Source organism: Coregonus lavaretus (genome assembly GCF_964263955.1).
Source record: "Coregonus lavaretus genome assembly, contig: HAP1_SCAFFOLD_285, whole genome shotgun sequence".
NCBI classification, from domain to species: domain Eukaryota; kingdom Metazoa; phylum Chordata; class Actinopteri; order Salmoniformes; family Salmonidae; genus Coregonus; species Coregonus lavaretus.
Window position 1 is genome coordinate 157,381 of NW_028158101.1, and position 15,489 is coordinate 172,869.

The 15,489-nt window shown below is 43.3% G+C and overlaps 1 protein-coding gene across 1 annotated transcript in view; it reads right to left on the bottom strand.

Moving 5' to 3' along the window:
* The window catches only part of LOC311124430 (disintegrin and metalloproteinase domain-containing protein 23-like), a gene marked incomplete at both ends in the record, with an annotated part of 66,659 nt that overhangs the window by 46,369 nt on the left and 4,801 nt on the right, over window positions 1–15,489 (bottom strand). The window lies entirely within an intron of this gene.

The window sequence follows — 15,489 nt, forward strand, 5'->3', positions numbered from 1 at the left end:
GAAATTATCTCAACAGAGAAAAATGTCCTCATGTGTGCTACCTATATTCCCCCAATATAATCCCCATACTTTAATATGACAGCTTCTCCATCCTAGAGGGGGAAATCAACCATTTCCAGGCCCAGGGACATGTACTAGTCTGTGGCGACCTAAATGCCAGAACTGGACAAGAACCTGACACCCTCAGCACTCAGGGGGACAAACACCTACCTGGAAGTGACAGCATTCCCTCCCCCATATGCCACCCTAGACACAACTATGACAACATAACCAACAAAAATGGGTCACAACTCCTGCAGCTCTGTCTGACGCTGGGCATGTACATAGACAATGGTAGGCTTCGAGGGGACTCCTACGGTAGGTACACCTATAGCTCATCTCTTGGCAGTAGTACTGTAGACTACTTTATCACTGACCTCAACCCAGAGTCTCTTAGAGTGTTCACAGTCAGTCCACTGACACCCCTATCAGATAACAGCAAAATCGCACTCTACTTGAACAGAGCTATGCTCAATCATGAGGCATCAAAGCCAAAGGAACTGAATAATATTAAGAAATGCTATAGATGGAAGGAAAGTATTCATTTTATTTATTTTATTTCACCTTTATTTAACCAGGTAAGCCAGTTGAGAACAAGTTCTCATTTACAACTGTGACCTGGCCAAGATAAAGCAAAGCAGTGCGATAAAAACAACAACAACACAGAGTTACATATGGAATAAACAAAACATTCAGTCAATAACACAATAGAAAATCTATATACAATGTGTGCAAATGTACTAAGTTATGGAGGTAAGGCAATAAATAGGCCATAGTGCAAAATAATTACAATTTAGTATTATCACTGGAGTGATAGATGTGCAGAAGATGATGTGCAAATAGAGATACTGGGGTGCAAATTAGCAAAATAAATAACAATGTAAATAACAATATGGGGATGAGGTAGTTGGGTGGGCTAATTGGGTGGGCTAATTACAGATGGGCTGTGTACAGGTACAGTGATCGGTAAGCTGCTCTGACAACTGATGCTTAAAGTTAATGATAAGTGTCTCCAGCTTCAGAGATTTTTGTAGTTCGTACCAGTCATTTGCAGCAGAGAACTGGAAGGAATGGCGGCCAAAGGAGGTGTTGGCTTTGGGGATGACCAGTGAGATATACCTGCTGGAGCGCATACTACGGGTGGGTGTTGCTATGGTGACCAATGAGCTAAGATAAGGCGGGGATTTGCCTAGAAGTGATTTATAGATGACCTGGAGCCAGTGGGTTTGGCGACTAATATGTAGTGAGGGCCAGCCAACAAGAGCGTACAGGTCACAATGGTGGGTAGTATATGGGGCTTTGGTGACAAAACGGATGGCACTGTGATAGACTACATCCAATTTGCTGAGTTGAGTGTTGGAAGCTATTTTGTAAATGACATCACCAAAGTCAAGGATCGGTAGGATAGTCAGTTTTACGAGGGCATGTTTGGCAGCATGAGTGAAGGAGGCTTTGTTGCGCAACAGGAAGCCGATTCTAGATTTAACTTTGTATTGGAGATGCTTAATCTGAGTCTGGAAGGAGAGTTTACGGTCTAACCAGACACCTAGGTATTTGTAGTTGTCCACATATTCTAAGTCAGACCCGCCGAGAGTAGTGATTCTAGTCGGGCGGGCGGGTGCAAGCAGCGTTCGATTGAAGAGCATGCATTTAGTTTTACTAGCGTTTAAGAGCAGTTGGAGGCTACTGAAGGAGTGTTGTATGGCATTGAAGCTCGTTTGGAGGTTTGTTAACACAGTGTCCAATGAAGGGCCAGATGTATACAAAATGGTGTCGTCTGCGTAGAGGTGGATCTGAGAACCACCAGCAGCAAGAGCGACATCATTGATATACACAGAGAATAGAGTCGGCCCGAGAATTGAACCCTGTGGCACCCCCATAGAGACTGCCATAGGTCCAGACAACAGGCCCGCCTATTTGACACATTGAACTCTATCTGAGAAGTAGTTGGTGAACCAGGCAGTCAGTTGAGATTTGGAAATCAAAAAACTATTAGGCAACAACAAATTCAATCCCTTCTAGACAAATTTCCTGGACAAAATGTTTCACTGTAATAGTCCTGTAGCTCAGTTGGTAGAGCACGGCGCTTGCAACGCCAGGGTTGTGGGTTCGTTTCCCACAGGGGGCCAGTATGAAAAATGTGCTCACTAACTGTAAGTCGCTCTGGATAAGAGCGTCTGCTAAATGACTAAAATGTAAAATGTAGTGAAGGTGTACACTTGGCAGTAGAAAACCTAAACAGTATATTTGACCTCTCAGCTTCCCTATCAAATCTAAACATTTCAAGCAGACAACCTAAGAAAATTAACAACAATGACAAATGGTTTGATGAAGAATGCAAAAACCTAAGAAAGAAATTGAGAAACCTATCCAACCAAATACATAGAGACCCAGAAAACCTGAGCCTACGCCTTCACTATGGTGAATCATTAAAACAATACAGAAATACACTATGGAAAAAGAAGGAACAGCATGTCAGAAATCAGCTCAATGTAATTGAAGAATCCATAGACTCTAACCACTTCTGGGAAAATTGGAAAACTCTAAACAAACAACACGAAGAGTTATCTATCCAAAACGGAGATGTATGGGTAAACCACTTCTCCAATCTTTTTGGCCCTATAACAAAGAACAAACATATAACAAAGAACAAAAAATCTTAGAATCAATTACCAGAACCCACTGGATTCTCCAATTACATTGAATGAACTACAGGACAGAAATACAAAATCTCCAACCCAAAAAGGCTTGTGGGGTTGATGGTATCCTAAATGAAATGATAAAATATACAGACCACAAATTCCAATTGGCTATACTTAAACTCTTTAACATCATCCTCAGCTCTGGCATATTCCCCAATATTTGGAACCAAGGACTGATCACCCCAATCCACGAAAGTGGAGACAAACTTGACCCCAGTAACTACCGTGGGATATGTGTCAACAGCAACCTTGGAAAAATCCTCTGCATTATCATTAACAGCAGACTAGTTCATTTCCTCAGTGAAAACAATGTACTGAGCAAATGTCAAATTGGCTTTTTACCAAATTACCATACGACAGACCGCATATTCACCCTGCACACCCTAATTGACAAACAAACAAAGGCAAAGTCTTCTCATGCTTTATTGATTTCAAAAAAGCTTTAGACTGAATTTGGCATGAGGGTCTGCTATACAAATTGATTGAAAGTTGTGTTGGGGGAAAACATACGACATTATAAAATCCATGTACACAAACAACAAGTGTACGGTTAAAATTGGCAGAAAACACACACATTTCTTTCCACAGGGCCGGGGGGTGAGACAGGAATGCAGCTTAAGCCCCACCCTCTTCAACATATATATCAACGAATTGGTGAGGGCACTAGAACAGTCTGCAGCACCCGGTCTCACCCTACTAGAATCTGAAGTCAAATGTCTACTGTTTGCTGATGATCTGGTGCTTCTGTCCCCAACCACAGAGGGCATACAGCAGCACCTACAGTGAGGGAAAAAAGTATTTGATTTTGTACGTTTGCCCACTGACAAAGAAATGATCGGTCTATCATTTTAATGGTAGGTTTATTTGAACAGTGAGAGACAGAATAACAACAACAAAATCCAGAAAAACGCATGTCAAAAATGTTATACATTGATTTGCATTTTAATGAGGGAAATAAGTATTTGACCCCCTCTCAATCAGAAAGATTTCTGGCTCCCAGGTGTCTTTTATACAGGTAACAAGCTGAGATTAGGAGCACACTCTTAAAGGGAGTGCTTGTAATCTCACCTGGTTACCTGTATAAAAGACACCTGTCCACAGAAGCAATCAATCAATCAGATTCCAAACTCTCCACCATGGCCAAGACCAAAGAGCTCTCCAAGGATGTCAGGGACAAGATTGTAGACCTACACAAGGCTGGAATGGGCTACAAGACCATCGCCAAGCAGCTTGGTGAGGTGACAAAAGTTGGTGCGATTATTCGCAAATGGAAGAAACATAGAAGAAATATCTGGGGCTCCATGCAAGATCTCACCTCGTGGAGTTGCAATGATTATGAGAACGGTGAGGAATCAGCCCAAAACTACACGGGAGGATCTTGTCAATGATCTCAAGGCAGCTGGGACCATAGTCACCAAGAAAACAATTGGTAACACACTACGCCGTGAAGGACTGAAATCCTGCAGCGCCCGCAAGGTCTCCCTGCTCAAGAAAGCACATATACAGGGCCGTCTGAAGTTTGCCAATGAACATCTGAATGATTCAGAGGAGAACTGGGTGAAAGTGTTGTGGTCAGATGAGACCAAAATCGAGCTCTTTGGCATCAACTCAACTCGCCGTGTTTAGAGGAGGAATGCTGCCTATGACCCCAAGAACACCATCCCCACCGTCAAACATGGAGGTGGAAACATTATGCTTTGGGGGTGTTTTTCTGCTAAGGGGACAGGACAACTTCACCGCATCAAAGGGACGATGGACGGGGCCATGTACCGTCAAATCTTGAGTGAGAACCTCCTTCCCTCAGCCAGGGCATTGAAAATGGGTTGTGGATGGGTATTCCAGCATGACAATGACCCAAAACACATGGCCAAGGCAACAAAGGAGTGGCTCAAGAAGAAGCACATTAAGGTCCTGGAGTGGCCTAGCCAGTCTCCAGACCTTAATCCCATAGAAAATCTGTGGAGGGAGCTGAAGGTTTGAGTTGCCAAACGTCAGCCTCAAAACCTTAATGACTTGGAGAAGATCTGCAAAGAGGAGTGGAACAAAATCCACCCTGAGATGTGTGCAAACCTGGTGGCCAACTACAAGAATCGTCTTATTGCCAACAAGGGTTTTGCCACCAAGTACTAAGTCATGTTTTGCAGAGGGGTCAAATACTTATTTCCCTCATTAAAATGCATATCAATTTATAACATTTTTGACATGCATTTTTCTGGATTTTGTTGTTGTTATTCTGTCTCTCACTGTTCAAATACACCTACCATTAAAATGATAGACGGATCATGTCTTTGTCAGTGGGCAAACGTACAAAATCAGCAGGGGATCAAATACTTTTTTCCCCTCACTGTAGATCTTCTGCACAGATTCTGTCAGACCTGGGCCCTGACAGTAAATCTCAGTAAGACCAAAATAATGGTGTTCCAAAAAAGGTCCAGTTGACCAGGACCACGAATACAAATTCCATCTAGACACCATTGCCCTAGAGCACACAAAAAACTATACATACCTCGGCCTAAACATCAGCGCCATAGGTAAATTCCACAAAGCTGTGAACGATCTGCGAGACAAGGCGCAGAAGGGCCTTCTATGCCATCAAAAGGAACATAACATTTGACATACCAGTTAGGATCTGGCTAAAAATACTTGAATCAGTTATAGAACCCATTGCCTTTTATGGTTGTGAGGTCTGGGGTCCGCTCACCAACCAAGAATTCACAAAATGGGACAAACACCAAATTGAGACTCTGTATGCAGGATTCTGCAAAAATATCCTCTGTGTACAACGTAAAACACAAAATAATGCATGCAGAGCAGAATTAGGCCGATATCCGCTAATGATCTAAATCCAGAAAAGAGCCGTTAAATTCTACAACCACCTAAAAGGAAGCGATTCCCAAACCTTCCATAACAAAGCCATCACCTACAGAGAGATGGACCTGGAGAAGAGTCCCCTAAGCAAGCTGGTCATGGGGCTCTGTTCACAAACACAAACAGACCCCAACAGAGCCCCAGGACAGCAACACAATTAGACCCAACCAAATCATGAGAAAACAAAAAGATAATTACTTGACACATTGGAAAGGATTAACAAAAAAACAGAGCAAACTAGAATGCTATTTGGCCCTAAACAGAGAGTGCACAGTGGCAGAATACCTGACCACTGTGACTGACCCAATCTTAAGGATAGCTTTAACTATGTACAGACTCAGTGGGCATAGCCTTGCTATTTAGAAAGGCCGCCGTAGGCAGACCTGGCTCTCAAGAGAAGACAGGCTATGTGCACACTGCCCATAAAATGAGGTGGAAACTGAGCTGCACTTCCTAACCTCCTGCCAAATGTATGACCATATTAGAGACACATATTTCTCTCAGATTACACAGACCGACAAAGAATTCGAAAACAAAACCCAATTTTGATAAACTCCCATATCTATTGGGTGAAATACCACAGTGTGCCATCACAGCAGCAAGATTTGTGACCTGTTGCCACAAGAAAAGGGCAACCATTGAAGAACAAACACCATTGTAAATACAACCTATATTTATGTTTATTTATTTTCCCTTTTGTACTTTAACTATTTGCACATCGTTACAACATATATAGACATAATTTAACACTTGAAATGTCTTTATTCTTTTGGAACTTTTGTGAGTGTAATGTTTACTGTTACTTTTTTATTGTTTATTTCACTTTTGTTTATTATCTATTTCACTTGCTTTGGCAATGTAAACATATGTTTCCCATGCCAATAAAGACCTTGCATTGAGAGAGAGAGAGAGAGAGAGAGAGAGAGAGAGAGAGAGAGAGAGAGAGAGAGAGAGAGAGAGAGATAGAAGCATTGCAGAGTCTGGAGGGCTGGAGCAGTGGAATGCACATAAGTGTGTGTGTGTGTGTGTGTGTGTGTGTGTGTGTGTGTGTGTGTGTGTGTGTGTGTGTGGGGGGGGGGGGGGGGGGGTGAGTGAGTGAGTGCAGTGTGTGGAGAAGGGAGGCCGGAGGAAGTACATGTCACAATGTACAATGTGCAGCCAGTGTGTGTGGGGCTAAGGAGGAGTCCTTGCCTGAGGTATTTGAGTCCACAGGAGACTGACAATGCAGTGAGGGGGTGGACCAGAAACTGCAGGAGGTTCTGGACCAGCTCCAGCGCAAATTCACTGACACATGATGCTGCCATTGCTTTGTCTCTGACACATGGAAATAATCAGCTCTGCTCAGAATTGAATAGTGATGCTCTGGGAGAGGGAGGACAAGACGTACAGTTCTGCAGCCAGACCCAGACACACTGAATGACTGAAGCAGTCCCAGATCAATGCTTATTAAAACACAGAGGTATTATGAGCCTATTAAATACTCAATCTACAATAAACCATCTGGTTTCTATGGAAACTATATTGGATAAATCCATTTAAATTCAATCACTTTTTGACAGCATCCCTTTTGATTTAAACAAAACTTTCCATACATGTTTGCAAGTGATGGAGGGAAAAATCAATACAGTTACATATCGGGATTATATCGTTTTGACAATATCGCAATATTATTTTTGTGCTAGTTGGCTGCACCTGTACCAAAACTCCAGTATTGTTCCTTCATAGCTTGTTCTCCATCTTCTTTTTACACTGAACAAAAATATAAACGCAACATGTAAAGTGTTGGTCCCATGTTTCATGAGCTGAAATAAAAGATCCCAGAAATGTTCCATACGCACAAAAGCTTATTTCTCTCAAATGTTGTGCACAAATGTATTTACATCCCTGTTAGTGACTATTTCTCCTTTGCCAAGGTAATCCATCCACCTGACAGGTGTGGCATATCAAGAAGCTGATTAAACAGCATGATCATTACACAGGTGCACCTTGTGCTGGGGACAATAAAAGACCACTTTAAAATGTGCAGTTTTGTCACACAACACAATGCCACAGATGTCAAAAATGTTGAGGGCGCGTGCAATTGGCATACTGACTGCAGGAATGTCCACCAGAGCTGTTGCCAGAGAATTGAATGTTAATTTCTCTACCATAAGCCTCCTCCAACTTCATTTTAGAGAATTTGGCAGTACATCCCACCGGCCTCACAACCGCAGACCACATGTAACCACACCAGCCCAGGACCTCCACTTCCGGCTTCTTCACCTGCGGGAGCCCCTGAGACCAGCCACCTGGACAGCTGATGAAACTGTGGGTTTGCACAACCGAAGAATTTCTGCACAAACTGTCAGAAACCGTCTCAGGTAAGCTCATCCATGTGCTCGTTGTCCTAACTAGGGTCTTGACCTGACTGCAGTTCGGCGTCGTAACCAACTTCAGTGGGCAAATGCTCACCTTTGATGGCCACTGGCACGCAGGAGAAGTGTGCTCTTCACGCATGAATCCCAGTTTCAACTGTACCGGGCAGATGGCGTCGTGCGGGCGAGCGGTTTTCTGATGTCAATGTTGTGAACAGAGTGCCCATGTTGGAAGTGGGGTTACGGTATAGGCAGGCATAAGCTATGGACAACGAACACAATTACATTTTATCAATGGCAATTTGAATGCACAGAGATACTGTGACGAGATCCTGAGGCCCATTGTCGTGCCATTCATCCGCCGCCATCACCTCATGTTTCAGCATGATAATGCACAGCCCATGTCAGAAGGATCTGTACACAATTCCTGGAAGCTGAAAATGTCCCAGTTCTTCCATGGCCTGCATACTCACCAGACATGTCACCCATTGAGCATGTTTGGGATGCTCTGGATCACCTGTACAACAGCATGTTCCAGTTCCCACCAATATCCAGCCACTTCGCACAGCCATTGAAGAGGAGTAGGACAACATTCCACAGGCCACAATCAACAGCCTGATCAACTCTATGAGAAGGAGATGTGTCGCGCTGCATGAGACAAATAGTGGTCACACCAGATACCGACTGGTTTTCTGATCCACGCCCCTACATTTAAAAAAAAGGTATATGTGACCAACAGATGCATATCTTTATTGCCAGTCATGTGAAATCCATAGATTAGGGCCTAATTAATTTATTTCAATTGACCGATTTTCCTTATAAGAACTGTAACTCAGTAAGATCTTTGAAATTGTTGCATGTTGTGCTTATATTTTTTGTTCAGTGTAAATTGGGAGCCAATTTGTTTTCAGCACCTTTATGTCCTTGTCTGATCACAACTCATTTTCTCATGGCTCTCTCTTGCCCCTCTGCAGCAGACATATAGTCAGCAATATGTTTGGAACATCGAAATCGCAATAAAATCACAGTATTGAATCGCCGGTCCACCCACCGTCGAACGTCAACTTAAATGGTAATGTCTATTCTATGATCTATATTTCTATGATTTCAACAGGTTTCCTATGGAGGATTGGCAGTATCGTTTACAACCACAGATATTACCACAGATATTATAATTCAAGTCACAATTCTCTGATGTGTGGACCTCCAACCATCTTTGTAGTACCATTTGAAAGTTGACATTGACATTTTTATTTTTATTTATTTATCAGCCAAAAGATGACACCCACCCTGCATTCAAGAGCATGTTGTGTCTCAACCGATGGCATGCACAACACAAAAACCTCAGATGATATAGGTACAAATAGGTACAACATATTTGCTACAAAATATAAGCTACAACACATGCAAATATGGAAAAAAATCAGAGTTTACCTGTTTTGGGATAATTGACGTTTATAGGTGATGAAACCAGTTCAAGGTAGGGTGACCCAAGTATGAAAAATGACTGTAGCTGGTACATTGATAAAGTTTGATTATAAAGTTACTGGTCCTCTCCCCCTGTGTCAAACACTTGGATTCAGGAGGCAGGCATTACCAAGGATTTATGCAACGTCACATAAAGCTGGAAATGTAATACACCAATGGTAGGGTCTTGTCATCTTAACTAATTTAAATATATACCGCCCTAAAACCGTCACCACATGTGCGCCTAATACCGCGTTCACGTACTGGTCAGAACTAGGAATTTCAGACATTTCCGACTTGCTAAGTGGTTGAACACGGCATATAACTACAACCAATTAGCAAGTTGGATATTTCAGAGTTTCCTAGTTCCGACTAGCATGAGAACACGAGCAATGGACATTATACCGGTGGAAATGTGTCCTTTGGTCTGAAGTCCAAATTGGAGATTTTTGGTTCAAACCGCCGTGTTTTTGTGAGACGCGGTGTGGGTGAACGGATGATCTCCGCATGTGTAGTTCCCACCATAAAGCATGGAGGAGGAGGTGTTATGGTGTGGGGATGCTTTGTTGGTGACACTGTCTGTGATTGATTTAGAATAGAATTCAAGGCACACTTAACCAGCATAGCTGCCACAGCATTTTGCAGTGATACGCCATCCCATCTGGTTTGGGCTTAGTGGGACTATCATTTGTTTTTCAACAGGACAATGACCAAACACACCTCCAGGCTGTGTAAGGGCTATTTGACCAAGAAGGAGAGTGATGGAGTGCAGCATCAGATGACCTGGCCTCCACAATCCCCTGACCTCAACCCAATTGAGATGGTTTGGGATGAGTCGGACGGCAGAGTGAAGGAGAAGCAGTCAACAAGTGCTCAGCATATGTGGGAACTCCTTTTTTATTTATTTTTATTTCACCTTTATTTAACCAGGTAAACCAGTTGAGAACAAGTTCTCATTTACAACTGCGACCTGGCCAAGATAAAGCAAAGCAGTGCGATAAAAACAACAACACAGAGTTACATATGGGGTAAAACAAAACAAAGTCAAAAATACAACAGAAATACATATATATACAGTGTGTGCAAATGTAGCAAGTTATGGAGGTAAGGCAATAAATAGGCTATAGTGCAGAATAATTACAATAGTATTAACACTGGAATGATAGATGTGCAAGAGATGATGTGCAAATAGAGATACTGGGGTACAAATGAGCAAAATAAATAACAATATAGGGATGAGGTAGTTGGGCGGGCTAATTTCAGATGGGCTGTGTACAGGTGCAGTGATCGGTAAGGTGCTCTGACAACTGATGCTTAAAGTTAGTGAGGGAGATAAGTGTCTCCAGCTTCAGAGATTTTTGCAATTTGTTCCAGTCATTGGCAGCAGAGAACTGGAAGGAATTGCGGCCAAAGGAGGTGTTGGCTTTGGGGATGACCAGTGAGATATACCTGCTGGAGCGCAGACTACGGGTGGGTGTTGCTATGGTGACCAATGAGCTGAGATAAGGCGGGGATTTGCCTAGCAGTGATTTATAGATGGCCTGGAGCCAGTGGGTTTGGCGACGAATATGTAGTGAGGACCAGCCAACAAGAGCGTACAGGTCACAGTGGTGGGTATTATATGGGGCTTTGGAGACAAAACGGATGGCACTGTGATAGACTACATCCAATTTGCTGAGTAGAGTGTTGGAGGCTATTTTGTAAATGACATCGCCGAAGTCAAGGATCGGTAGGATAGTCAGTTTTACGAGGGCATGTTTGGCAGCATGAGTGAAGGAGGCTTTGTTGCGAAATAGGAAACCGATTCTAGATTTAACTTTGGATTGGATATTCTTAATGTGAGTCTGGAAGGAGAGTTTACAGTCTAACCAGACACCTAGATATTTGTAGTTGTCCACATACTCTAGGTCAGACCCGTCAAGAGTAGTGATTCTAGTCGGGTGGGCGGGTGCAAGCAGCGTTCGGTTGAAGAGCATGCATTTAGTTTTACTAGTGTTCAAGAGCAGTTGGAGGCTACTGAAGGAGTGTTGTATGGCATTGAAGCTCGTTTGGAGGTTTGTTAACACAGTGTCCAATGAAGGGCCAGATGTATACAAAATGGTGTCGTCTGCGTAGAGGTGGATCTGAGAGTCACCAGCAGCAAGAGCGACGTCATTGATATACACAGAGAAAAGAGTCGGCCCAAGAATTGAACCCTGTGGCACCCCCATAGAGACTGCCATAGGTCCAGACAACAGGCCCTCCGATTTGACACATTGAACTCTATCTGAGAAGTAGTTGGTGAACCAGGCGAGGCAGTCATTTGAGAAACCAAGGCTATTTAGTCTGCCAATAAGAATGCGGTGGTTGACAGAGTCGAAAGCCTTGGCCAGGTCAATGAAAACGGCTGCACAGTACTGTCTATTATCGATCGCGGTTATAATATCGTTTAGGACCTTGAGCGTGGCTGAAGTGCACCCATGACCAGCTCGGAAACCGAATTGCATAGCGGAGAAGGTACGGTGGGATTCGAAATGGTCGGTGATCTGTTTGTTGACTTGGCTTTCAAAAACTTTTGAAAGGCAGGGCAGGATGGATATGGGTCTGTAACAGTTTGGATCTAGAGTGTCACCCCCTTTGAAGAGGGGGATGACCGCGGCAGCTTTCCAATCTCTGGGGATCTCAGACGTTACGAAAGAGAGGTTGAACAGGCTAGTAATAGGGGTTGCGACAATTTCAGCGGCTAGTTTTAGAAAGAAAGGGTCCAGATTGTCTAGCCCAGATGATTTGTAGGGGTCCAGATTTTGCAGCTCTTTCAGAACATCAGTTGTCTGGATTTGTGTGAAGGAGAAGCGGGGGGGGCATGGGCAAGTTGCAGCAGAGGGTGCAGAGCTGGTGGCCAGGGTAGTGGTAGCCAGGTGGAAAGCATGGCCAGCCGTAGCAAAATGCTTGTTGAAATTCTCGATTATTGTAGATTTATCGGTGGTGATAGTGTTTCCTAGCCTCAGTGCAGTGGGCAGCTGGGAGGAAGTGCTTTTATTTTCCATGGACTTTACAGTGTCCCAAAACTTTTTGGAGTTAGTGCTACAGGATGCAAATTTCTGTTTGAAAAAGTTAGCCTTTGCTTTCCTAACTGCTTGTGTATATTGGTTCCTAACTTCCCTGAAAAGTTGCATATCGCGGGGGCTATTTGATGCTAATGCAGTACGCCACAGGATGTTTTTGTGCTGGTCAAGGGCAGTCAAGTCTGAGGAGAACCAGGGGCTATATCTGTTCTTAGTTCTGTATTTTTTGAATGGGGCATGTTTATTTAAGATTGAGAGGAAATTACTTTTAAAGAACAACCAGGCATCCTCTACTGACGGAATGAGATCTATATCCATCCAGGATACCTGGGCCAGGTCAATTAGGAAGGCCTGCTCGCTGAAGTGTTTTTGGGAGCGTTTGACAGTGATGAGGGGTGGTCGTTTGACCGCGGACCCGTTACGGACGCAGGCAATAAGGCAGTGATCGCTGAGATCCTGGTTGAAGACAGCGGAGGTGTATTTAGAGGGTAAGTTAGTCAGGATGATATCTATGAGGGTACCCATGTTTACGGATTTAGGGTTGTACCTGGTAGGTTCGTTGATAATTTGTGTGAGATTGAGGGCATCTAGTTTAGATTGTAGGATGGCCGGGGTGTTAAGCATTTCCCAATTTAGGTCACCAAGCAGTACGAACTCTGAGGATAGATGGGGGGCAATCAATTCACATATGGTGTCCAGGGCACAGCTGGGGGCTGAGGGGGGTCTGTAGCAAGCGGCAACAGTGAGAGATTTATTTCTGGAAAGGTGGATTTTTAGAAGTAGAAGCTCAAACTGTTTGGGCACAGACCTGGATAGTATGATAGAGCTCTGCAGGCTATCTCTACAGTAGATTGCAACTCCACCCCCTTTGGCAGTTCTATCTAGACGGAAAATGTTATAGTTGGGGATGGAAATTTCAGAATTTTTGGTGGCCTTCCTAAGCCAGGATTTAGACACTGCTAGAACATCAGGGTTGGCGGAGTGTGCTAACGCAGTGAATAACTCAAACTTAGGAAGGAGGCTTCTGATATTTACGTCCTTCAAGACTGTTGGAAAAGCATTCCAGGTGAAGCTGGTTGAGAGAATGCCAAGAGTGTGCAAAGCTGTCATCAAGGCAAAGGGTGGCTATTTGAAGAATCTCAAATATAAAATATATTTTTTGGTTACTACATGATTCCATATGTGTTATTTCGTAGTTGTGATGTCTTCACTATTATTCTACAATGTACATAATAGTACAAATAAAGAAAAACCCTTGAATGTGTCCAAACTTTTGACTGGTACTGTATATATGGAGACTGTTTAGCGCCAACAATAAGGGGTTAAATACAAAACAATTTTTTTTCTTTTATAACAAATGTTTCCTGATCTTTCTTATAGCTCTCAGATCCCAATACATCAAATCAAAAATCAAATCATGGTAGTGGGGTATACAAAATAGGTCAACTTTGAGCACCTTTATCTCATGAAAGTCACTTTCTGAGCACTACTACGATGGGCAAATATGTATGGAAGGTTTCGTTCAAATCAAAAGGGGTGCAGTCAAATAGTGATTGAATTCAAATGGATTTACCCATATGCTACACTGTAATGACAATAAAACACCATTCTCCCTTAAAGGGATAGTTCACCCAAATTACAAAATTAAACATTGGTTTCCTTACCCTGTTTTAAGTCTATGGACAAGGTATGACAGCAATCCATGCTTTGGTTTTATTTCCCTGACACTGTTTCCAAAAGCTAACATTTAAGCATTTGTGGCACAAATCCCATGCAAGTCATGATCCCAATATTAGCATTTTTCGCGCATCATGTCCACATCATCCGAAAGTATCTCAAATTGATTGTGAAGCTCAACAATGCCACTTATAGATGATTTGAACATGATGCACGAACAAATGCTAATATCGGTACCATGACTTGAATGGGGATTTGTGCCACAAATGCTTACAGGGAAAGAAACCCAATATGTCATTTTGTAATTTCGTTGAACTATCCCTTTAAGAATAATAAACTCCATTATGCTGAAAAGATGTTCTCCAGGTGCAATAGTGAGAGGAGCAGTGAGCAGGGGGTAGACGTTGTGCCCATTGGAGGGCTGCAGACCTATCTATATTTAGATCAGCACTGTCGCAGCTACAACAGCGAGCACAATTCATCCTGCCCATAGACACAGACAAAAAAAGGCATGCACCAAAGTAAGCTCACTCACAAACAATGAAAACATCATAGGATCTGGTCACAACGCACAGCTTCTCTTCACTTCTGCATTTTAGTCATTTAGCAGACACTCTTATCCAGAGCGACTTACAGGACCAATCAGGATTAAGTGCCTTACTCAAGGGCACATCAACAGATTTTTCAACTAGTCGGCTCAGGGATTCAAACCAGCGACCTTTCGGTTACTGGCCCAACGCTCTTAACCACTAGGCTACCTGCCGCCCTGCCACCCAGGTTGTTGTCTAATTATTGTCTGATCAAAAACACTTGTGCTCTTGCTTAAACACTATGCTTCCTGCTGTAGTTTACTGTGTCTGTGCATGTGTGTCTGTGCATGTGTGTGTCTGTGCATGTGTGTGTATGTGTGTGTGTATGTGTGTGTGTGTGTGTGTGTGCGTGCATTAGTATGTGAGGGCCAGGTGCTAATCTATACACCCAGCTGCAAGGTTCCAGATTACATGGCTATTAGCTACCACAATCCCTACTCCCTCTGGAATGACAGTGATTAAGGCACCATGAGCCCATGGTCAAAAGTCTCCAAACAGAGCGCCAGCATCTGGCCCCTGGCAACCAGGAACATCAAACCTCCTCCTCTGACAGCATTGGTCAACATGACCACCTCCCGCATCTCTACTGCCATCCTTCACATGGTCATCAGACCACGTTACCTTCACATGGTCATCAAACCATGCTACCTTCAGTGGTTCATCAGACCACGCTACCTTCACATGGTCATCAGACCACGTTACTTTCACATGGTCATCAAACCACGCTATCTTCAGTGGTCATCAAACC